The sequence below is a fragment of the Ooceraea biroi genome, chromosome 11 (assembly GCF_003672135.1).
Source record: "Ooceraea biroi isolate clonal line C1 chromosome 11, Obir_v5.4, whole genome shotgun sequence".
NCBI lineage: Eukaryota > Metazoa > Arthropoda > Insecta > Hymenoptera > Formicidae > Ooceraea > Ooceraea biroi.
Window position 1 is genome coordinate 10,797,260 of NC_039516.1, and position 24,514 is coordinate 10,821,773.

The 24,514-nt window shown below is 42.6% G+C and overlaps 1 long non-coding RNA gene and 1 other non-coding gene across 2 annotated transcripts in view; one reads left to right on the forward strand and one right to left on the reverse strand.

Annotated features, from left to right (window-relative positions):
• Positions 1-24,477, forward strand: part of LOC109611347 — a 55,687-nt gene extending 31,210 nt beyond the window's left edge. The window contains exon 2 of the long non-coding RNA XR_002193726.2: positions 23,743-24,477. This is a non-coding gene — a long non-coding RNA (uncharacterized LOC109611347). The remainder of the gene's footprint in view (positions 1-23,742) is intronic.
• Trnak-cuu lies at positions 20,862-20,934 on the reverse strand. Its single transcript has one exon. It is a non-coding gene; the product is annotated as a tRNA-Lys (tRNA).
• Positions 24,478-24,514: the final 37 nt, after the last annotated feature.

Genomic DNA, 24,514 nt, shown 5'->3' on the forward strand with positions numbered 1-24,514 from the left:
GCGTGACTGCGAAGCTCTGACCCCGTTATCAGAGACATTGTCGCCCATTCTGGCGCGGAAAATTGAAACTATCTGTTATTAGACACGCGTACTGCCTTCCTGCGCCGTCTGTGCCAACAATCAGCAATTGTTCCCGGATAATGACCGTTTCCGACTCACGCTTGATATCACTTCTAGGACCACCGAAGGATGGAAGAATCCCAGCACATTGTCCGTAGTACCATGTGACAAGCCCGTGATGGTCCGCGAGAGTTATGCAATGCCGATCCGCAAGCTGTGACTCGCGATTTTATTCCCGCGCGCCCTTGCGCTTAATTGTCAATTAATGAAAGACCATTAACGAGGGATCATTACCATTGGCAGTAATGAGTGTCGGAACATGCTTTCAATTTATCCTCCTCCTTTCCAGCCCCTCACGGGCAAAATCGACGAGATTGAGCTGTATTTATACCATGCACAGTGCGTGCGTGCGTGCGTGCGTGCCATTATCGCGTAACTGTTCTCTCAATTCTTAATCCACTTACGCCGGTTAATAATGCAACAGGGAGTCTCGCTGTTCTTGTTCCGCGTCACCAAAGTGTCGAGTAAGATAACGTTAATTATTGCAGGTAGTATTCCGATACGTCAGTCTACTGCTTCAGTAATTTCGACTGGATTTTTATTTAAGCTACACGCATAAAGGAACTTGAATCCTTATGTATGTGTCGTTATGTAATATGAATTTCTCCCTTGCGGTTTCAGTAATATAATGATAAGTTATTTTCAACTTATTGAATGCCGAAGCATGTTAATGATGATCTTCCATGACGATCAATAAAAAAATTGCTAATTTTATTAATTAAATAGTTTCCGAAAAGAAATGTGTAGGATTAATATCTTTCAATTAGCCGCATTATATTCATTTATATTAGCCATTATTATATTACTATCTATTATTGCCTATTAACAGCCGGTCAGATTTTAAGCAGTCGCGTTCTCCTCTATTGGTCTTGATTTATGTGACTCGAGTATGCGGTTACATGCATTAAAGGGGGCTTAATAGCGGCGCGGACGTACGGTCACGCCGGAAATAGGCCACGCAGGGAGACTTTATGAGCACCTCGTAACGCCAGGTAGCCCGCGGTGAAAGACCACCGACAAGTGACTTCAAATTAAATTCGACGTTGAGTCTTTAAATTCTCTTTGCTGAAAATATTCATCAATAAACCATCGAAAAACTGTAGGTTGTCAACAAAATTAAGAAGAGAACCTAATTTGAATTTACAACATTGGCACTGTTTAATTTATCTATGTCAGTAAATGAGTTTTGTGTGTACTTCAATTCAATTTGTATTGTATTGAGTTGTAACATATATTCGTCCTGCTTTTCTAATATTTTTAATAATATGGGTTGCAATTATTATATTCAATTATATGCAAGTATATTCGTTATTATAAAATAAACGGAGCGAACATATGTTACAATCCAATATTTGCAGTCTCAAGATGAAAACGACAGAGATAGACTCGCAATCATCGCGAGAGTGGCTTCCTTTGACCCCTAATTGTGCAGCTCGGAACTCGTCGAACTGGGTTGCGTTATAAATAATCCCAGTGGCTCTTATTAACGAAGATATCGCTATCTGATCAGTGGCAAGTTCAAGAACCCAGGCAGCAAGTAAAAGTCGCATTTGTGGGCGCGCGAGAAGAACCGGTATTACATATAATTATTATACATAGATATTTATGTACTCATAGAACTCATCTACATCTCTCTCTTTCTCTCTCCCTCTGTCTCCTTCTCTTCGCGTGCATACGTGTACTTATGTATACTCATAAGGTGCGCACACGGTGGCGAAATGCAGGATAAACATCTGCCTGAATTCCGACGATGCTGCGCGCTCACGCTTACGACTCGGGTTGACACGTGCCCGCACATAGTTAACGTCCCACTTGTAGAGTGATCAAGTCGATCGAAGCACTGCGGAAAGATTGATATCACGGAATCACGAAAGCACAATCTCGTCCTAAAGTCTCAACTCTATCTCGACGCTAAAAGCTCTCATTATGATTTTATTGGTGACTTCTCGCAACCTTAATTTTCTTTGTAGTCTTTGCTTGTAAGAATTATTTTGGTCACCGAAGATTTACGATGTTATCGTAAAGTATTATCATCCTCTTTATTCTAGAAATCTTTTTTGGTGAACGTTCGAAGTTGATTTCTGCGCTTCATCCTTTATATTTTCGATTAATTTCGCAAAGGTACTAAGAATCTCCAATTTTCCGACAATTTTCTTATGCAAATGGACTACTGTTGGAAGGATTCCCTCGCATTCCGAGGGAACATTTGATTAAAGTTGACGTTTAATTAAAGTTAGCGACCTCCGAGCAAAATAATCACAGTGATAAGATCTTAAAAGCGCTGCGAACGTAATGTTGGGTCGAGGATGCTCCGATGCGCTTCGTACTATATTATCAATTATCGACTGCAATTAATTAATTCTTTGTCGATCGCGAATCTTTGGAATTTTTTATTGCCAGCAAATATTTCCTTGCTGCCAGTATGTGCAAAGCAATCCGGAATATCTTTCCGGATGGCACGACGACCGCTTAGAAAGCAAAGTCTAATCATCTTTATTACCCGTTTTTTTTTGTTACATCTACCGTGTAATACGTCATATTAGATGGAATTATTTCTCCTCTTCTCATTACGATATTTATGTCTTGTTGATCCTTTTTAAATTCCATTTTCTTTGGTGCTCCTACGGTTATACCGGCTTTTACGTTTTTATCCGCGCTATCATCCCATCGGTATTATTATCGCTATTATTATTCCGTTTTCTTTTATTGTTATCCCGTAATTACTGGTCCGCGTGTATTAACCGCTGTTACTGCATCTTATTTGATCAGTGCGAGTACTGTCATCCCGCTAATACGCTTCTGTCATTTCTTGTTCCTAGGGAAGTGTCTCGAAATATCTCCCATCCATCCAGCCATTCGCCTTCTTATCATTTGCATTCCCAACTGCTCCTACCAGTTCTGATACACGCACTTAACATTTTATTGACAACCCCCAGTACTAAATTAATCTTACGCCAATAAATTCTCTAGGCGAGGATAGGTACGAACAAGACTCTGGCCAGACAGCAAACACAATTTCCGGTAAATATTTTAAGAAAGAAATATGAATTTTCACAATGTAAAAGGTACGAGCAAGATCGCTCGTAGCAGAAGCTGCGACGAGACGGCTTTGGATCGCAAGCGGATACTATGTTACACGCGCGTGTCATCGCAGCCGACTCGGCGCCGTTACTAAACTAGTTTAATCGCGCGGCGGTTCTTCAGCCCGCGCGAGCGGCGCCTCATATAAATTCCTCGTATCGAGTTTGCGGATCTACACGCGGAGAACTCGAGCGGGAGATCCTTCAGCATCTCGGATTTCATCGCCTGATCCGCGCAGCCTCCGGACGCGCGCGAGGATTCAGCGGCTATGAAAATTTGCGCTCCTCCGTATTTCGTCACCCACGTCGCGCTGTCTGCCATTCGGAGTCGCTCGTCATCAATCCCCGACGTGGTGTTTCAGATTGCGATGTCGGATTTTACGCCTCGCTTACGTTCCTCTCAATCGCGCCGGCGGCACGGCTCCGCTCGCCTGGGAGCGACGTGTACGTGAACGTGACCTTAGATAACCGATGAGGCGATGAGGCCGAGAAAAATCGACGGAGCGAGGAAAGCCATAAAGTGCACGAAGTTGTATGAGAGAGAGAAAGGGTGAAGAAAGAAACTCGTTTTCTTCCCTCGACAACTGGACATGTTGCAAGTTGCACGAAGAAGTGCCTCCACTATGTCCATTCCCGTGCGGTATGTGACGTATGATAAACGTTTATGGGAAGGAGGGAAGAGAAAAAGTAGCAGTTTCTAGTGTGTAATGCTTTGTAGCCAACACACGCAATGCAGGACATCCTGTAAAGGCGAAGTGCTTCAAATGAAGTAACGACGAACAGTAACGGATATATTAGGAGTGTGATTTAGTTTTGAGGGTTTTGCAACAGATGGCTGTAGTGTCAGTTTGTTCCAATAGCTGTTTCCGATAACTGTTGTTTCTTACAGTCTTGACATTATCCATGACATTTAGTAGCATTATAGCAGTAGATGCAATAACAGTCGTGTTTATATCATCGTAAAAATGCAACTTCCGAAAGCTCTTTAGCATTTTCGACATGCGTTGCTTTTGTTTTTTAATCAAAAGAAAACTGCCGCTGAGGGTTATAGAATTCTTGTGGAAACTTATGGTGATTCTGCCTCATCAATTAAGACGTGTGAATACTGGTTTAGACGCTTTAAAAGTGGTGATACTGATGTTAAGGACAAAGAACGCTCGGGACAACCAAGAAAGCTTGAAAATGCAGATTTTCAAGCATTATTGGACGAAAATCCAACACAATCCACTTCAGAACTTGCCAGAGCATTAAATGTTGATCGTACAACAGTTACCAAACATTTACATGAAATGGGAAAAATTCAGAAAGAAGGGAAATGGGTTCGACATGAATTATCGGAAAGTGCCATTGCGAACCGGTTGAACATTTGCATTTCGTTGATCGCTAGGCAAAAAAAGAAGAGTCTTTTGTCTTGGATTGTTACTGGGGATGAAAAGTGGATCTATTTTGATAATCCCAAACGCAGAAAATCATGGGTGGATCTAGGCGAACCATCAACATCCACTCCAAGACGCAATATTCACGGTTCAAAAGTAATGCTCTGTATTTGGTGGGATAGTGTACTATGAGCTGTTAAATCCGCATGAGACTGTCACGGCTGATCGTTATCGACACCAATTGTACAAGTTGAAGCAAGCATTGGACGAAAAACGACCACCAATTGCGAGTAAACGACGGAAAGTGATTCTTCTTCGTGACAACGCTCGACCTCACGTTGCGTTATCAGTGAAACAAACACTATTAGAGCTTGAATGGCAAGTCTTACCGCACCCCGCGTATTCTCCATGCGATTATTATTTGTTCCGGTCGATGCAACACGCTTTAGAGGATACACACTTTCATAATTTCGAAGAAGTGCGAAAATTCGTCGACGAATGGATCAACTGAAAAGAAGAGTCATTTTATCGTCGTGGAATCCATCTCTTGCCAGAAAGATGAGAAAAAGTTATAGAAAACGAAGGAAAATATTTTGATTAAGGCATTCATTCATTATCATATTTAAATACATGCGTTTTTGAGCAAAAAAACCCTCAAAACTAAATCACACCCCTAATAAAATAAAATACTGATGTCGGGATATCTTCGCCGAAACCTCCTTGTCTCTAGTCTGAATAGGGAAAAACATTTCCTGCCAATCGGATAAGCGGCAATAAAAGTTTAAAAATAGTCGGATAAAATCGAGAACAATCGTTGACTTTAATTAATTCAATTCCGAACTTTCTTAAGGATGCAGGACACTTACAATGTCTGAATAAAACATCACACAGATTTGCCTCCTGAATTAATAAAATTACGTTAGATTTTGATGGAATTATTATAAATATTCGTCATTGAGATGGAGTGCGTTTAGAAGTGCAATTCGTCACTTTTCGACTGTTTACTCGATTGTGTATAATTTATTTTTTGCACGATTTAGGTTTTCGTTAATTTTTTTATTAGATCATTGATCAGATTGGTCGTATCCGTTCGAGATTCGAATAAAAGTTGCGACGAAGAGTTGCGTGCGCGCAGGGGTGGGCATGTTACCGCGGCAGGGGGCCGGCATTACTACCTTGTCCTCTAAAAGTTTAATAAAAACGATATCAAATGGGGAGAGTTACGTAGAAAGAAGCCACTGAACCGGATTTCTGTTGCACGTCAAAGCGTACCCCGGCGGGGTTCGCGTTAACCACGGGGGTCCGCATTAACACCATCTCTACCGCTCACGATTGCGATATTGAAGATCTTTCTGCTCGGAGGCTGCCGGTATATGGGGTGTCCTGGACATTGTGCATTTTATCACGATCCATGGGAATCAATGAAACTTTTCTTTAAACGAGATACTTTTTTCTAATAGTTTTCAAGAAAGCAGAAAACTATTAATGTTAAATATATCAAAAAGGAAACAAAAATACTCTTGTGAAGAAAATTGTAAAAACTCATTATTAATAAGCAATATAAATTTTATTATAAATAATAATTACGGAAACTGAGTTTTGATTGACTGAATTCTTTGATAAAGAAAAAGATTAACTAGAGAACGCTTAAAATTGTGTATAGCGAGAACATAATAATAATCTACTAATACATGATAAGACACATATTTATTATATTTAAAAATTCTTTATAAAGAATAAAAGAAAAATGATGGATTTTAAGTAGATCAAAGATCTCTTTAGTTATTTAACATTGATGGTAAAATAATAATATAACACTATGAACACCTTGTATATGATCGTAACTAATGTGACAAGAATCACAGAGGTAAAAATTTCACTATTCGCTTCCGGGTGGTTAAAGGTGGTCTACGTGGGTGAACGCACGTATGATTGAGTTCGCGCGCGAGTATTTTAATTGCTGTAATTATACTGTCAGCAAATGGGTAGTACACAGCACTAACTGATACCTATCGTCATAACTATTTCAATCGATATAGATTATAGATTATAATTCACAAAAGGTAACCACATAATAATTACTATGATATATAAACTACTCTTTTATATATTATGCATATTTTCGAATATAAGTTTCAAATTTGAAATTTTCATTGAAATAAAATATTATTTTACAAATACCAAGTACTTGTATAAAAATAAAAATAATTTCCCTAACTTCGGCTCAATTCTTTTCATTGATTTCACTGACACGTGATGTCAGATGTCCAAATATGTTCGATCCCTAATCTGTTAAAATCTCGAGTCCTTTAATTTTATAAAACCAGCCCAGTCCCAAACTGTCCGGTTAACCGAATATCCCTTATTCAGATCGCCAAATTGTTCACGTCAATAACATCTCTCATTGCGGCAAGACAGCGTGAATGAAGAGAAAAATATCCTCGCGTGTACCTTCTCGGTGCGGTTTCTTTCTGCGATCACCGAAGCGAGCGAGCAAACAAAGATCCTCTTTTCGGTATTCCGGATCCTCCAAGACACGACAGGACACGCAAGCTTCATCGGGACCCACGAGACTCGCCGAATTGAAATTATTCCTCGCCGGGCGCCGCTGTCGTCTCGGTACCCGCTTGTGTGCGCGCGACAGCGAAAGTGGTTCCGGAACGTTCGCCGTTCCAGAGAGGACGATCCACCATGGTGGATGACCGACCGGCCAACCGACCAGGCGGGTGCATAACTTATGTGGAGGCGGCGAGACGAAGCTGTCCATGTCCGATCTACACGCGGCACGGCGCGTGTAGATCGAGGCCACCACACCTCACTGGAATAAATTTACATATGGCACGACGAGCCCTCGACGAGCCCCCTACGAGTTTGGCGCGAGCCCTCCGGGATGGAAGCAATGTACGAGCGGCTTCGCGGAGCTCCGAGTTCCACCGAGGAAATTCGCGAAAAGAACGACAGTCCCTTTGGTTTCCGAATGCCATTCGGTGTAAAAAGATGCTTCGGAATAAACATTAATGAAGATTGAAATTAAAATGAAGTGGTTTTCGATAAAATTATCGCGATTATTCAGAACACATAAATCTTTAGCGACTACTCAGAGACTCGAATGTCTCAGTTATACTCAACTTTCACTGAGTCCTCTTTTTCTATTCTTTACCCGATTAAAGTTTGAGTTTTAATTACCTTGCACTACGTAACGAGAAAAAACGGTTTTACCGAGAGGCATAAAATAAATATCGGCGAACTTATGAACTCGGTTTCAGGGAGATAATAATCCCGGACGCTTTCGCGTCCAGCTAATGATGTGCTCAAGTGTCCCGAGCAGGAAAGTTGAAACGATTCCGCCCGTGCCGCAAAAAACTGCGAGTCCAATCAAGACCCGTGTCCTGATTTGGCGCAACGCCGCCGGGTTCTGGCCGGACCTCGTCGCCGGTCCTGAAAATTCTCGGAGGTAAGGGTGTCCTGCTATGGGTGTCCGTCTAATTACGAGAAACACCGGTCAGATCATTAACGTTCGATGGACACGTGTCGTTGCGAGTTCGCGCAAACTGCTAATCAGATGCGCATAATTGCGCTCGCGCGTGCGTTTAGCATCGCGGATAATCGCGTACGCGCGCACACTCCGTGAAATGCCTGTGACCAAAAGAAAAAGAGCCGACCTCTGATCCAATCGCGGTATATTTAATTGCCGCTCGTATCCGAATTGATGTCAGGCGTAATTAATTGCAGGAAATTAAATATCTCAAGCAACAAGAGGCAGCTTTCGATCGCTCGGTCGGATCTTTCATTCGAAAAAATTTCCGTTTTGCTGGCACGTACTCTAAAAAAGAAACTCGTAGAACCTTCTCCCGGTGGGAAATGATTTAATCGTTCGGCTGAACGTTCTTTTAGCGCTCGCGGATTAATATCGCTCGTGTGAGGTACGTAAGTCAGACGGGATCGCCGATGGCATCGACATTCTCGGAAGCCGAGCGTACGATCGGACACGCCAAGAAACTTAAGCCGCAAAATAATCTATCAAACACGGTACGCACATTAGATACTGCGACGGCCGATGCGTTTTATTGTACATGCCGCGCGCGAGCTGTATTGAATCAACGTTAACGGCGCTCGCACCGCGAAGATCCATTATGGATATCTAGATTCACGAAACGCGCGTTATCTCGCTCGCCCGCAAGAACTAATGCGCGCATAAAATCTTTTAATTGGGCCGCAGCCCATCGCCGCCGATCGCGATTGCGTTACGAATGTGCACGTACGCGTCGATCGATATCTCTCGAAATATTTTTACCGCCTTTCTCTCCTGCTCTTCACGCACCGTTGCGTGAACGTGTCACGTTAACGTTTGATATCATGGTGAATGATCTCGTTAATTCAATTTAATCATTTAATTAATTCTAACTGACCTAACGTGTTGATTTATCATTAATAATTGTCAATGCAATTATTAATGTCGTTGTCTGAAATGTTTTTCTGTCCTTTTCCTGAAATTTATTGCCCTCGTCGGCCAAATTTGTGCGATCTCGGCGTCATCGCGATTATTATTCGCGAAGGAACTCTCTCGCCGGTATCAATCTGCGATCTTGTCGTGCGCGGGTTTTTCTCTCCCGGTAAAAACGTATTCAGGCGCGAGACGTTAAAGCAGGTACAAGATTAGCGTGTCGAGGCCACGATTCATACTGGGGGTAGATCTCACACGAGATAGCGGTTTTGCATTTTAATATCATCCTTCGTGGCATAGGGAGCGGACCAGTGTCGAGGCACTTTACGATCCTATCGTGTCACACGGGGAGCGTGCGGTGCATCCCCCTGCTCAAACACATAATTTTCACTAATATCAGAGACCGTGTACATCCCCCACTGCGTTTCCCATCTTGCTCGAGCTATCATCTCGACTCTGGAACGGAAACATGATTTTTCATAACGCTAAAGGGTAACGTAGGATCGCTCTCTCGGAGCGCCGACTAGTTTTTCGATCTTTCAAGGAAGGAATAAAAAATAATTTCTTTAAAGTTTCTGTATGTAAAATTCGGAAATAATGAGATGAATGTATGATCTGGAACGCTCACTTGGAGCAGCAGATTCTAACTTTGAGTCTCATGCACCTATGCACTCTTCAATTAGCGTTTCTCCAAATGCCGATTTATCACACGCATACGTCAATTATCTTAACGTCGTTTGATCCCGGGTCACTTGATCTGAGACCTCGTTTTCGCGAGAGAAAGTGTCGCCGGCGATGATCCGCCTGCGCCACGCTATTTGCGCGTCTCGCTCTCGCCGTCGACGTCGATGAAATGATAAAGGACGCCCGCGATGAATTCGCCGAATGCATTAAGCCGCGTACAGGCCAGCCAAAGGATAACGGCGGTTGATCAATAACGCTCGTGCGTTAACTAAGCTTTAATGCTGACGTTATTGAATAATTGCTCAAGCGTCCGCCACCTGTTCGAAAGTACATCGGGACCACCCATACCGAACCATTAACGCATAAATGGGTTATTTATAACTAATTTCTCTACTCTTATAAAAAACGAAAAAGTCTCTTCTCTTCAAAAAGATATCATTAAATACTTGAATATTCCTCAAGAAAAGGATGAAACATAAATGTGATCGTCACACCAAAGTAATGACCGACAAAGATCGACACGTACTCGGATTATCGCAAGCGAGATCAAAACAGCTTTCAAGGAAGATCGATGGAGGCGAAGAACGTGAGGAGACACCCTGTACGTAGGAAAGGCTTAGTTGGCCGCATCGTCGGGATTAACCGACATCGGTGACCCTAAGAAGTATCGCGATGATGGGAGCGACCGGCTGCATTTCACCGCGTCGATGTGCCGTCGTCGATGTGCTCGGCTCGGCCAGATGTCGTTACACCCGGTCTAATGCGGTTTCCATTGGGTTTAACGTGCGTACGAATTGAATGGGATCAACTCGTTCCGCGGGATGCTATTCTTAGCTGTTCCCCGAGGAGCAAAAGTGCCGACATGAGCGTCACGCCGTAATTTTCCGCGGCCGACGGCCGATACCTTGATACGGGCAGGGAAAAAAAGAGGTAACTGCGGAAGACCGTCTTCTCTGATTGCTGATAGAAGATCGTGCGATCCGTTATGGTGTCATTAAAGGCCACTAATCCCGGAATTTCAAGAGCCTGCCGACGAACCGTTTCCGTACATATCTCCTACCGTGTGCCGCAGTCGTGAAAAGAGAAAGAGAGAGAAACGGTACCTACAAAAGTGGGGAAATTGCCGCGACACACCTAAGATACCGTGAAATTCTTAAATTCTCGCATAACGGACGTCAGAGTCAAGGCAATCCTGAAAAATTGTGAAAGAGCCAAATTTATCAAGTGTTTTATTTCAGTCGGGATGAAATACGCATACATAATAAGAATAATAATAAAAGTTTATTAAATATTTCGTAAATCTTTTACGTGTGTGCATGTAAAATAGTTTCTCCGAAAATACACCTATTACGTTGCCTTAGTAAACATCATTACATTCTGCAGCAAGTGTTTTATATATTTTTTTCCAATTTGTTGGTTTATCTATGCTTTTTGTCATAATTCATTGAATAAAATTATTTAAAATTTTGTTATTCGCTACGATATCTTTTACTCACGTAATTAATTGATTTATGCTGACGATAAACATGCCGGTTATAAACATGTGATAAACATCCGCGTTAGTCAGCGTTAGTGTGTTGCTGCACCAGAGGCATATTAATTTACGTAAAATATGAAAACCTGTTGCGCGCCGGATATCTTCCTACTTGCAAAATCTCGCGCGCAGTTCAGTACGTAATTTAACAACGTGTAGCAAGGTAATTTTCGATGTGCGCACGTACTTGATTTCAATAATCGCCGATCGCGGACGACGATAAAGCAGCGAATCATCAGTGAAAATTATTAAAGCGCTGACGGACGATCGACTTTGATCCACTTGATCGGCTTAATCTGCATAACTAAGATAGTTGAGTCGAGCTGTGCACGCGAGCGCGATAGTCGAATCTCCATATTTCATAAGAATCTAGCCCAAAAGCTTAATCGCCACATCGTTTCTTCAAGTATAAATTATGATTAATCGCGACTGCGGCGGGATAATTCATGTTATAATCATCGACGTTAGCGGCTCGGCAGGATCAAGAGGATCATTGAACGCGTTGCAAGCGCACAAACAAGGTGGGTGGCTGGCAACATGCAAATCGGCGCGGCTGCACGTTGCGAGCATGATCTCGGGGCGCACTTGACTTTAATAATCGTCGATCGGGCCGTGATAATAAATCGCCGATCGGCTGCAAGAGAGACCGAGGGCCCAGGGCGATCTCGCTCTCCGGTGTCCAATCAAGCGCCGCGTAGTCGTGCCTAATTTAGGAACTGCGACGTATAACGATCGCGGCCCCGGGGTACGCAAATTCAGCGGGGCCCACGATGGCCCCGCGAGCGGGGCCCGGGTGTACCTAGGAATTACGAGTGTGTATCTGCGACTGCATCTACCTGCACTTGCCTCGCCCCCCAATTTAACGGCGCATCAATTTGTCATTTAACCCCTTGACTTGCCAGCCCTGCCCTCGCGCGCGAGGCGCGCGCCTCTCGCTCGCTCGCTTTAATATCTTAACCACCCGCGCGAATTATCGCGGATCTTCATCGTACGAGTGGTTCTCGTGTCCCTCTCGACCGTCCTGTGCGTTAACTTGAGGCCAATGTGTCGGGTTAATTATAAATGTACGATAGCAGGTTAATGATAATGATGCTATTCTCCCTCCTTGAAAATTTGCATCTCTTAATCAGTAATATAAAAATATCGCGCCGATAGAAGCGTCGTTGAATTACCGTTTAAATAATTGACAGCGAGAGTGCGAGATAACGTTATTAGTATTATGAGCCGCGTTTTCACATTTATTAGAGACTAAGTTGACTTGATTACAACTATGTGATTATGACTGTGCGGCTCCATCATCATGAAACGCGAGATAACTATAATTATTGAGCGGACCGACACCTCATTAAGTCAACTTGAGCGATGGAGATATATGGCCGCTAGCTCAAAAACTAGACGCCACATGATTCATTGTGGTAGAATGACTATTGCTCTCGCGGTCTCGCGGACGGTCGGCACAACGCGTCATGATAATTTAAATAAATGCGTGTCGTTCCGAGCGTCATTTATCTCATCGATGACCAGAGGACCCACCGGACCGCAACCGCGATTTCTCACTCATTGTCGAGTCGCTTCTCTCGTCGTTATTACGTACTTACGTGCATCACGCTTTCCTCGCTCACCCTTAACGCGCAGCTTACTTTGCCCTAATGCACCAGTATCACGGTATCACGTAATGTCGCAATCGGTACCGATCGGCGTTGCTGCTTGGGGAGCGAGTGGTTCCACAAGTGGCCCATCGCGAGATTCACCTCTCTAACGAATCGTCCCGATAAATTGTGAGTTACGACTCGTCGTTAACGGAGGAAGGCCCTTAAATCCGGCGAAGGGCGTAACACGTACCCACGCGAGGCGATGGAGAACGCCACGCCAATCGATTATGAGGTGTCTCCGGCGTGGCCGGCGCTACGCTCCGACACGCTCCCAGCCAGGGGCGCCTTCCTTCAAATGATGCATTAGTGTCGTGTTTTGACACGAAAAAGCGGTAACTGGCTCAGGTCGCATCCTCCCGTCTCCCCTTCCCCGTCCTTTTCCCTTTGTCCCCCAAAGCCGAGACCGATCCGGCTTTGATTCCACACGCGCGACCCTTCCTCGGCTCAGCTTAGCCGCCGCTGCTTCTGCTACCGACGTCAAGTGCCCGTAGGAAGATTTCGGTGAACCACTTAACGTTCTGAACCTCGTAACCTTCAATTAATCAATCTGCCCGCGGACCGTTGAACTGAGATTGTGTTTGGCCGACGCGATCTCCGCATCGGTCGGCTGGCTTCGACAGTTACAATCGAGTTTGAAAGCTTTTTAGAGAATACAAGAGACTACTTTCGGTAGTAATACCAAAGCTGGATGAATCGCTGAACATTATGGAAGATAGTTCAGTATTAAGCATTTTTTTAATAAAACTACTTTCTCTCAAATTGAAATTAAATAGCGAATGAAAACTGTTTCGTAATTTAATAATTAAAAATAATTAAAACAGATGATTGCCACGTGATTTCTGATAGGAAACAAAAATTTATTTTCTAAATAAAATGTTAAAAGATTTTTATTTCATGTAATACCGAGCGCAAAATACAACGATTCATTTTAAACAGACTCAACGTTGGATCATCCGCGCGTTACAGAGATCGCGCCGGCGAGCGATCTAAGAAATCGGCATACACGAACCTTATCGGCGAACCGCATCTATTGTCCGGCCGAGAAATCATTGCCCGATGCGCGTCGTGGGACGCCCTACGGTTTACGGGCCGGTCTTTCTACAACCCTTCGAAAGGGTTTACAGGTTCCCGAGCACACCTAGCGTGCCTGGACAATAGACACACAGGGGCATTTATAATGAACGAGTCGGGTGTGAGCATTTTATTTTCGTCCCCCTCCGTCTCCCGTTTCTGTCTCCTCGACTCATCTCCTTCATTCTATCTCTCTCTGTCTCTCTCTTTTTTCCGCCTCGCCCTAGTCCGTCTCTCTTTTCGAAACTAATACGTGATCCCGAGCGCGCTATCTTTGCATACATTAATCACGACGAAGGGGTTGGCACGGGAATTGTTTTCCCTTCGAGGCAATTGTGAGGCAGCCGCCTTCGCTTCTCCTCCTCGGCGACAACCCCGCGGTTACCCTTTATCCTGAGAAATTCGATAGCCATCCCGGAATGCCGAATTGAACCGCATTAGAGACGGCCCGGGCGACATTTTCCCAGATTGTGAGATTCGAGACACCGATCTTTATCCGATGCGATACATTTTCGTAGACTCGGAGACTGGAAAGCGTATCATTTAGCGTACCAATACAAAGAGACGCTTGCATGTCCAATTTTATCACGAAAGAAAAAATTCTTGGTCACATTCTGTTACACTCGAGCACAGGGAATATATATTTCCGCACAGAGAAACATGTATCCTTAAAAATCCTTAAAAAAAGTCCAAATTCAAAAGAAAGTAAATGCATCTTGATTCATCGAAAGTATATTAATCACATTTAATTCAGTGCTAATTCGCTGCAGCGTGTTCTTCCTCATAGAGTGTAGAACGCATCCCTTATTCGACCGTCGTGAAACTACCTCTGTTTAAAACTGCTCGTTATTAATCCAGGCGACGGACTATCCCGGAGATGAGGTAACGAGGTATAATTTCGAGTCCAAGAAAAACGGAAATGCTCGCGCCACCCATGGTCGACGGCGACTCGGCATATGATCCAATGTTACCCGGTTATCCGGTTTGACCGATTGGTTCCATCCATCATAGGTTACGCAGGAAGTCGAGGACCGAACAATATCTGATTTTGGAGTCGACTTGTGTGGCGTTTGTGGGACGCGCCGGGTACCCGAGCTTCCCGGGGACCGGAAACCTTTATGGTGGAACGGAGTCCACCCTGCTTAAGCCCTTTCCAAAGGCACCGGCGCGCGACAACTTGCTTCTTTACGACACCCTGGCTCTATTCAGAAGATCAGTGCGACGGTGTAAACACCGTCGTAAAATGTACGCGCATTTTGGTCCCGCTGGAGACCAAGTCGGATTTAATCGAATTAACAAGTACTCATCTCGAAGTGGCTGACACGGCACGTTCCTCGAATTCTTCGTATCTGTTGGATGAATCGAGCGGCTCCTCCGGTTCGAACTATCAAGTCTTACGTCTTAGAAATTATTCATCTTACAAATTATGAAAGCATCAAATTATTTTCTAAGTAAAGTACGGATATCACACAAGGTGTGATATATAATTACGATTCACGGTGAATTGCTTCGTAATATTTTCTGTTTGCTAGAAACGATTTATGGCTAGAGACCCATATCATGTATAAATGGAACGAATAGAACGTTTCTCCGAGAAGTGTTGCGACAAATCTTGGAAAAAAGTGCTCGGGAAAGGAACATTTAAGATGGATACGTGCTATGGGGTCTTTGTGGAGCAACAATTTCCGAGTAGTCCCATGGTCGCGTAAATCGAACGAAGGCACGAAATCTTCCCATTATAATGATCGTTATTAAGGGTCGATAACCGTAAGGCGATCTGATCGAACTACAATGCGTGATCTCATCTATTAATGGCTCTATTACGGAATCGAGGATACCATCCATTGGACATCGCGTGGAGGAGAATCTTGAGCAAGTCGAACTGCACACCAGGAATCGACGTAATTATCTAAAGTGATCATAAGCAATTGGTATCAGACACGAAAGGACCGTAAAAAGAAATTCTAATCAGACATTATTCTCGAATTCGGTTTGCACGCGTGAGTCACGCGGCGTGACTCAGTTCGTACAATTGCATAAAACTAATGAATTCCTTTTAATCTGCAATATGAAAAAATTATTATCTCGATGCTGTATAAATTATTTTATTATTGAAGTATAATATTATACATTCCTTCCTTTCCTCAAATAGTTAGCAATGTGATTATGAAACGTGCTTAAAGCTCCACGAATATTATTCCGATCGGTAATAAGAAGCCACGTACCTTGGCTTACAATTTCGATAGCAGTATGCAAATTCAAAGAACTTTGTACGAGCAGATAACAAGTTGATTCCTCTAAAAGCATTTGATGAGCAAATGCCAAGAGACGAAAGTGGCACGAGCGATGCTCACGGAGGATGCTGAAATGCTTTTCACGATAAGAACATGTAAATAATAATATGGACCACCCAGATTGACGCGACTCGTAAAGACTAATTAAAAATGGAAAACGCGACATAAATGTGTTATTCGCCAGGTAGTTCGATAGGAACTAATGTATAAGTATCTAATATATTTAATCAATATCATATTAGATACATCCGACGAATCAAGCATTCCATATTTCTCCCTGCATACTCTTTCATTAAAAATTCATTAAAAGACTCATGTTCTTCATCGTCTAGTTTTACATAAAAAAAACCTGTTTTACACGAAATCAGTTTTCTGGAGGCGTTCCACGAGCACCGCAACTGTCCAAACGAACGCGCGAACGGACGCGGCCGTAAGAGCGGATCGTCTAAATTGTGCTGGCGTGTTTACCTCGCGTAGGAAACGGGGCCGATGGTTCTCTATCGAAAAATCGAGCGAAGGTAATCAGTTGAGGGGTTAATCTTCTTACTCCGGCATGCATGCCCCGCGCGTTCCGACTTCAAAGTCGCGCAGGTGAACCGACCGCGTAATCACTGTTATTACGATAATCGTTTATTACGAGCGAATAGAAATAAAAATCGCGCCTGGAGCACATTGAATTACGCCCGTCCACATCCCTGTGTACGCCCGCGTCTACGTGCGAGCACCTACGTAGCGCCTACGTCTCTACGAAGATCCCTTTAACCACTTACACGGGGTGGAGGCCCTCGACAAGCCTCCACGAGGAGGGCGTCTCTTCTTATTTTCCCCTTGGATTGCCTCCCATCTTCCTCACTTAACCAGGATTTTCAGCAACACTTATTTGGTATGTCTGGCATGCTCGGTCGTTTCGTTGGATTGATTGTATTGCTAAATATGCGGTAACGATACCTCGATCCGCAAAACCGGAATTAGTCCATCAAAATTGTAAAGTTGTTTCAAGGGTCGGATAACGAGAGTCAATAATTTCCTTCAAATTTATAAAGAATCTAATAAAACGATAGTTTTATAATCTTAATTTAATTAAAATGCGTTTGTTTAATGTTCTCTGAGTTTCTCTGAGTATCTATTATTTTACGTATTTGTATAAGCAGCTTTAATTATGAACGAAATCATATATTCCATAAAGAAAAATATTTCAAATTGATCGTAAATTAAATATTTAAATAATAATTTATCAATGCTAATACCTTTCATTATAAGTAGCTAACATTCGGTGATTATCACAAGATGTATAAATAATGTATAAATATGCTAGTAGATTAATATGTTAATGTGTATACGCGTATCGATATTAATATGCATGCGCATGACATTAAAGAAATTTATAGTTGATTACCACTACACTGTTACACATTTACTGTCTATTCAGCGAAAAGGGAAGTCTTAATTACAGATGTTAGAAACTAAATTTATTAGCGTCATATATATATATATACAGGGTGTCCCGGGTTTTAACCGACAAACTGCGGGAGCATATTCTACTAGTGGAAATAAAAAAAATTCTTATATCGAGTTTGCTTAGAAATGCTTTATTACAAAGTTATAAACCAATATTGAAAAGAAATATCAGATAAGTAACAACGGAACATAGTGTAGAATTTGGAAGGTCGAAGATGTTTATGTTATGTGTATTCATGTTCACTAGCAATTACTATCAAAATGCCAAAAGTGTTTTCAAATGAGGAATACACTGATATTCATTTCGTGTACGGATTCTGTGACGGAAATGCACGAGCTGCCGTACGAAAGTATCAACGTAGATTTCCTAACAGGAGAGTACCAGATAGATTTAAAGCAACGAATTACTAATTCAGTTACTGAGATGCAACAAAATTTTCAGGAATGTCGTACCGTAACAAATTCTGTACTACGTCGATGTCTAGCTTGTATCGATGTGCAAGGACAACATTTTGAAATGCGTCACTAAATCATTGCGTAGATAATTTTTATTTTTGTGAAAAAATCCGTTGTTACTTATCTGATATTTCTTTTCAATATTGGTTTATAACTTTGTAATAAAGCATTTCTAAGCAAACTCGATATAAGAATTTTTTCTTATTTCCACTAGTAGAATATGCTCCCGCAGTTTGTCGGTTAAAACCCGGGACACTCTGTATATATATATAATGCACATTATGTTAATTATCAAATGTCGTCATCTAAATAAATTAAAATCATAAAATCTCGTAATCACATCTTTTTTCTGCTGAAACGATGTGGAACACAAAAAAAGAAACAATTTCAATAATTTAATTCAACTTAAAATTGGATATTTTTAATAATTCTATAATATAATACATTCACACGCTACACGTACGCAAGACGCGATCTCTATGTTATTCCTAATACTACGCCGTCTCGATATCAATTTAACTGATCATGCACGTAATATCTGTACTTTAAAAGAGAGCAATACACCTTATTGCAAAAAATATCAGACACCCCAAGATTGCTGTTCGCAAGGAGCTTTCATCATTACTCATCCATTCGATTATCGACGCATCGTGGACCATCCTAGCTCTAAGCTATCGATTGCAACTACGGTAAGAAGGGTGGCACACCCAGCGAACGTACGAAATACGCGACGAGGTGCCCGCCGGCTCAAATTATCCGTCGATTATTCGCGTCCGGAGGATGGGGTGGGACATCCGCCACCCCATCGCCTCCGCTCGCCAACGACGTCTTCTCTCGTCGGCGTCTTATTTCGCTCTCGCTTTCTTCTTTTATCTTATTCCCTCGGCTCTCGGCCATCCATCCGTCCACTCCTATAAGCCGCCGCACGACCAACGAACGGTCGAACGGTCGACGGGCGTCGTGTCTTCGATGCTGGAAATCAGGGATGCGATAAGCAAACACTCTACCCGCGCGCGCCGCTCTATTATTAAACTATAAAATCCCGACGCTCCATTGGCGCAGAAACTCTCGCGGACGACGCGGAATTATCTCCGGCGGACGCAAACCGCGCGCGAAACGGCGGCGACATTTAATTAACGCACTCCCATAAAATCTGACCGTTCCGTAAAAGTTTATGCGGCATTTTTGCGAATCCGCGAGCTGACTCGCCGCGCCGATCGTTCTTGCGCTACTTGCTCCCGTGATTAATACCCCCGGCCCCCTGATGCAGGCTGAGAATTCTTCAGCCTCCTCGGAGATTACCGATGTAATTCGATTACGTCGGAGATTGCTTTTTGCATGTTCGAGTGTAACAAAACGTTATCGAATCGAATCTCGCGCTCGCGTTCTCCAAATGTATTCCAGTTGTGAATCAGCCGACCGGCTCGTCGCGTTTGCGTCATGTCCCGGTCTCGGATACGTGCTGCGTATAAATGATAAGTGGATCTCGAATCGTTTCGGGATATTTTAAACAGATGGGAGCTCGATTCTCTCTGAAACGAGCTGCATTTGCATGAATTAGATGCCACGCCATTGTGTCTGCCTGCCCCCTCGTGACTTATTCTTTTGCCGTTGCGGCCTGGTCACGCCCTTGTTCAAACGTCCGTTCACGGCGATGATTATAACATCATCCCGGTCCCGAGAGACCCTTGGGCTCGTTATAATGCATAAACACGCTAAACAATGACGCCCCCCAATTAAGCGACGAGCGAGCTGTCGAAGATACGCGACGCGCACGACGATGCACCCCATGTACGCGATAATTCGCCCGCTTCCGTGCACTCCTCTCGAACTCGTGATACAACGTAATCGACGCGATTTGTCAGGAATGTACCGATCCGCGACAGAATTGATCACCAGAAGCGTGTTTACGCGCCCCGCCAGAAATTGCGCCACGATAATTATCATTTGTTCATTCGATTTTTCGAATCGCACATTATTCAACGTGAAATGCGTTATATAACGGCAGGCTGTGCAGTTTCACCGAATGAAGGGCAAGATAACTGCGAGAAACAACAACACGAGATAATTACGGCGAATAATAAAAGAAAAGAAAATACGCGATATATTGTAGTATATTATAGGTAAAATGACACGATTTTCCGATTGTTAGTGAAAGGACCATGCAATAATTCTACTGCGTCCTACAGACAGCTGTGTGCCTCGCGAGAGATAGAGGGACAGGTTTCGGTATCCATGATAAACGCAAACCATGGCTAATTAACGTCTCTCTCAAGACTTGACAAATCGTGAAAGAGACTTGCAGCGCTATTATCACTTGCGATTTCGACGATGTAGCGATAGTCCAAAACGGTTATTGTTGGGTAGTTTGTTTCCAGGGACACTGTGCTTTCAATGAAAATTGGCGGTGCAAATAGATGAAAGTGGTAAAAAGATAAATTGACCAGTTTAAATATAACTTTATCATGAATGATAAAACAGTATTATAATTAATTAATGTTCGAATTCGTTCGAGAATGTTCGAGAATAATAGGAAATAAAACCAGAATAACAGTCAAGACGTTTCGTTTATTGTTGAATTATTTGCAATTCAAGAACTTTTGCCTATAAATAAAATCGTATGTATATTATAAAAATATAGATTTTTTATTTATATGTAGATATAACAGAAACGAGAAGAAAAATATAAAGTCGCCCAACGTGGGGCTCGAACCCACGACCCTGAGATTAAGAGTCTCATGCTCTACCGACTGAGCTAGCCGGGCTTGTTACAACGTTCTACCTCGCTGCAATGTCACGAAATCCACTTTACCTTGCCGTTATAATTTATTTTTTTTTAATTTATTAACATCAAGAAAAAACAAAAAGTTTTACTTATACTATAAATTATTTTGCTTGCCAAGATGCAGAACCAAATGTTAAATTTCCATATGAATAATGTTTCTTATAAAGCCTAAACGTATTATAGATATATGAAAATCAATAAGTATCTGTGGAATTATTAACGTTACGTGATATTTTTAAGAACATGCAGGAAACATTAATTAATTAATTAATTTACGATGTATATTTGCTGGTCTCGTTATTGATGCCATTTAGTATTGTTTTGACATCTATTGCACTATCAGCGTTATCATCATTGAGAAGTGCAGATCGTATCAGTCAAGTCATACAGTTAAGTGCTTTTAGGATCAGTAAACGATTTCAAGAAGGTGGCATTAAGTGTCGTCCGGGTGCTTGCTTAGGACAGATAATTCGATGGGCTCTCGCTCCCAGTGAAGTTGTAAAACCACTAGGAGAAATGACACCGACCGCCGACTGTTTTACAAGGCATGACCAATTCTCCTTCAGGGGAGAGTAACAGGAGGGCGTAACTGCCATGTAAAATGTAAAACTTGAAGAGTGCAAAATAAAAGAGAATTAGCGAATTTTTACTCATAATTTTGCTTTTATTTTTATTTCATAAAATATAATTAGAAACAAAATAACGTGTATATTTCTCTTGAATGTCCGAGATGGAGAATTTTAAGATAAAGAAAATCCTAACATTATGTTTCCGTCATCTCTCCATTCCATTTACCTATCCTCACACAGCATCCAACAGTTGATTTTTATTAGTATTAGCGCAGCTGCGATCAATTTACTTTCTATCGAGCAAAATGATGACCATTAATATTTATTAAGAGTTTTGCGGACGTCGAAAAATACTATTATCTATCTGTTACTATTTGATTTAACATTCCGTGCTCTTGCTATCACATGTGCCGACAGGTTCGCGTAGTTTATCTGAATTATCGCGTCCAATAAACTGCACTTAATAAATATTAATGTTCGCCACTTTCATCGCTTTTTGTAATAAATGCGTTTATTACAAAATGTACGTGTAATATTTGTTTCATCAGAAAATTCCTAACTAATCTATGGTCATAAAAGCCTTCCAGGGGGAGTCTCTTCAAAAATTTCAGAAATTATCTTTTCCTTTCTCATGACAACAAAAGAAAATGCGTATTGGCGCCTAATCTCCGGCTCTCGAGTTCTCGAAGGATGCACTTTCGGCTTTCACTTTTAAAATTGCCTCCCGAGAGATTATTCATACACAGTCATATTTACGAGCGACCAGATAAGTTATCCCTAACCGGATCTCTCCATGGAGATGCTCAACTCGTTCGTTCAATAATAATTACTGGGAGTCTAATTGCGCGAATGCCTGGTGCACCTTCACGGCTTCCTCGTAAATTGTTCTTCGTAACAATTTGGCAAATATTTCAGTTCATAATGTGGTGACTTCTCTTGAATTTAACTAAGCCATGTCGTCCTGATTTTTTGAGTCTAAAGTCTTATCAGACTAGATTCTGTTCGCGGAACTTTCTATTTTTCTCAAGCTAAAACTTTAATTATCTACTTCAAATCTATCTCGCTTGTCATTATTTTTCTGATTTGAAAAAAATGCGCTCTAAATGTTGAAGATACAACGTTGAAGAATGTCCGGTACGTAGCAATAAAGATGTTCGGATGGAGACTAAAGAATGTTGACGCGTCTTAATCTTTGCCATATTTCTTGGAAGAATCTGTCTGTCGCACGGTCACTTGGGACCAGTTTATTTCATTTTTTCCGGCCGTCTGGAAACACTTTGTCCACGAAAAACGCGGTAAGTAACTTTAAGTAACTTAAAACCGTCCATCGAAGTGCAAAGCAACATAGTCATGTTATCAGACTGAACAATAAAAAACGTTCCATTTTCGAGAAGCTATATCCCTACGATGTACATGGTGTTTCAGGTATGAATAATAAATAATCAGTCCATGCATTCGCAGAGATGCAAATAGAAACGAGGCTTCATCGTCTAGGTATCGAATGTTAAAAATTGAGAAACTGCGACATGCAAATGCAAAAGTTTTTATCAAAGAGGTGATTCTAATTTTATCACTATCGGAATCTATGACAAAAAGTACCAAAGTACCATAGTTCTGAAGCATCCTGTACCACGTCGCGCCTTCGTCCGTGCGCATGATACGCTCGACACACCGGAAATTCGTCGCGTAGCCATAAAAGTGTTAGACACGGACGTCACGGAATGCATTCGTCGCGTTGCTTACGATGAGAGATATCTCTCCATTTTCTTGGTGCAAGGCGGGGAAGTGCGCGTAAGAAGCGAACATTTCCACTTTTGGAGAGTGGCGATAGCTTCTTCCGAGTGAGAGAACAATCGATATGTATCGGCTGCGACGTCGGAACGGACTCGCGCGCGTGCTTTTACGCACTCCGGTCGATCATTGCCTTAATCGTCGTGCTTCCGTGGAATGGAATTGCAAACCCGTTCGTTACGAGATTCCGAACGTTGATTTAGTGGAAATCACATGGAAACTGTGGAGAAGACTGCAGGGTAAAGACTGCAAAAGTCGAAAAATGAAAAAATGTGAAAAGAATCGTATTAGCATAATGGAACCTGATTATTTTAATAATAATAATAATAATAATTTACTATAAAATGCGCGGTATTAATCATACCGGTCACCCCGCAAAAAGAAATCCAATGAATTTAACCATAAAACGATTTGCTTTGTGCCCGCAGGAGCATCCGGTACACTGTTTAACCCTGATGACTCTCGATCTCAGATAAGGGGAGGAAAATGGGAGAAGGAAGATGCAGCCGAAGGAAACGAGAATTTGCGAGTCGTGGACGAGCGACAGCGTCTGATCACGGTGTCGCGCGTGTACGTCACTCGGTGTGAAGGAAACATCAAAAAGCGACCCGCTGAAAGGAGGTGCACGTGGACGGAGGTGACGGCGGAAGAATCCTTAACGCGAGCACGCGTGCAAGAGGCGATTGTCCAGCGATTCATCTTCTCTCGCAGGTTCGCAGGTGTTCGCGCGCGTCCTTCACGACCTCCTTGTCGTCGATCGTCCTTTTCTTCCCGATGAGGTGAGCAGCCCTTGGTCACTCCTCTACTCCGCGATCAGCACGAGAGAGAAAGGTGACGTAAGGGAGGAAGAGGGAGGCAAGGAAAACGAGAACACGTTGCGATAGTGCTGGAATAGACGAGACGGATCGGGGAGAGCGATCCGCGGAGAAGGAAAGGGACAAGGTTTAGAAGAGCGAGAAGAGCGGAACGAAGAGGAGAGAAGACGAGAGAAGAAGCGGACAAATAGAAAAGTGGAAGACGTCGGGGCAAGAGAGTCGCTGAGAGAAGAAAGACGAAGAAGAGCAGCGATCAAGACGGAGACAGGGATAAACCTTAACGAAGCGGAGGAAGAGAGCTCCCAAGAGAGAAAGAGAGAGAGAGAGATACGCAGAGAGAGGGCGAAAGAGGGGAGCAGAAGAAGCTGTGGCGCGTGGTAGTGGT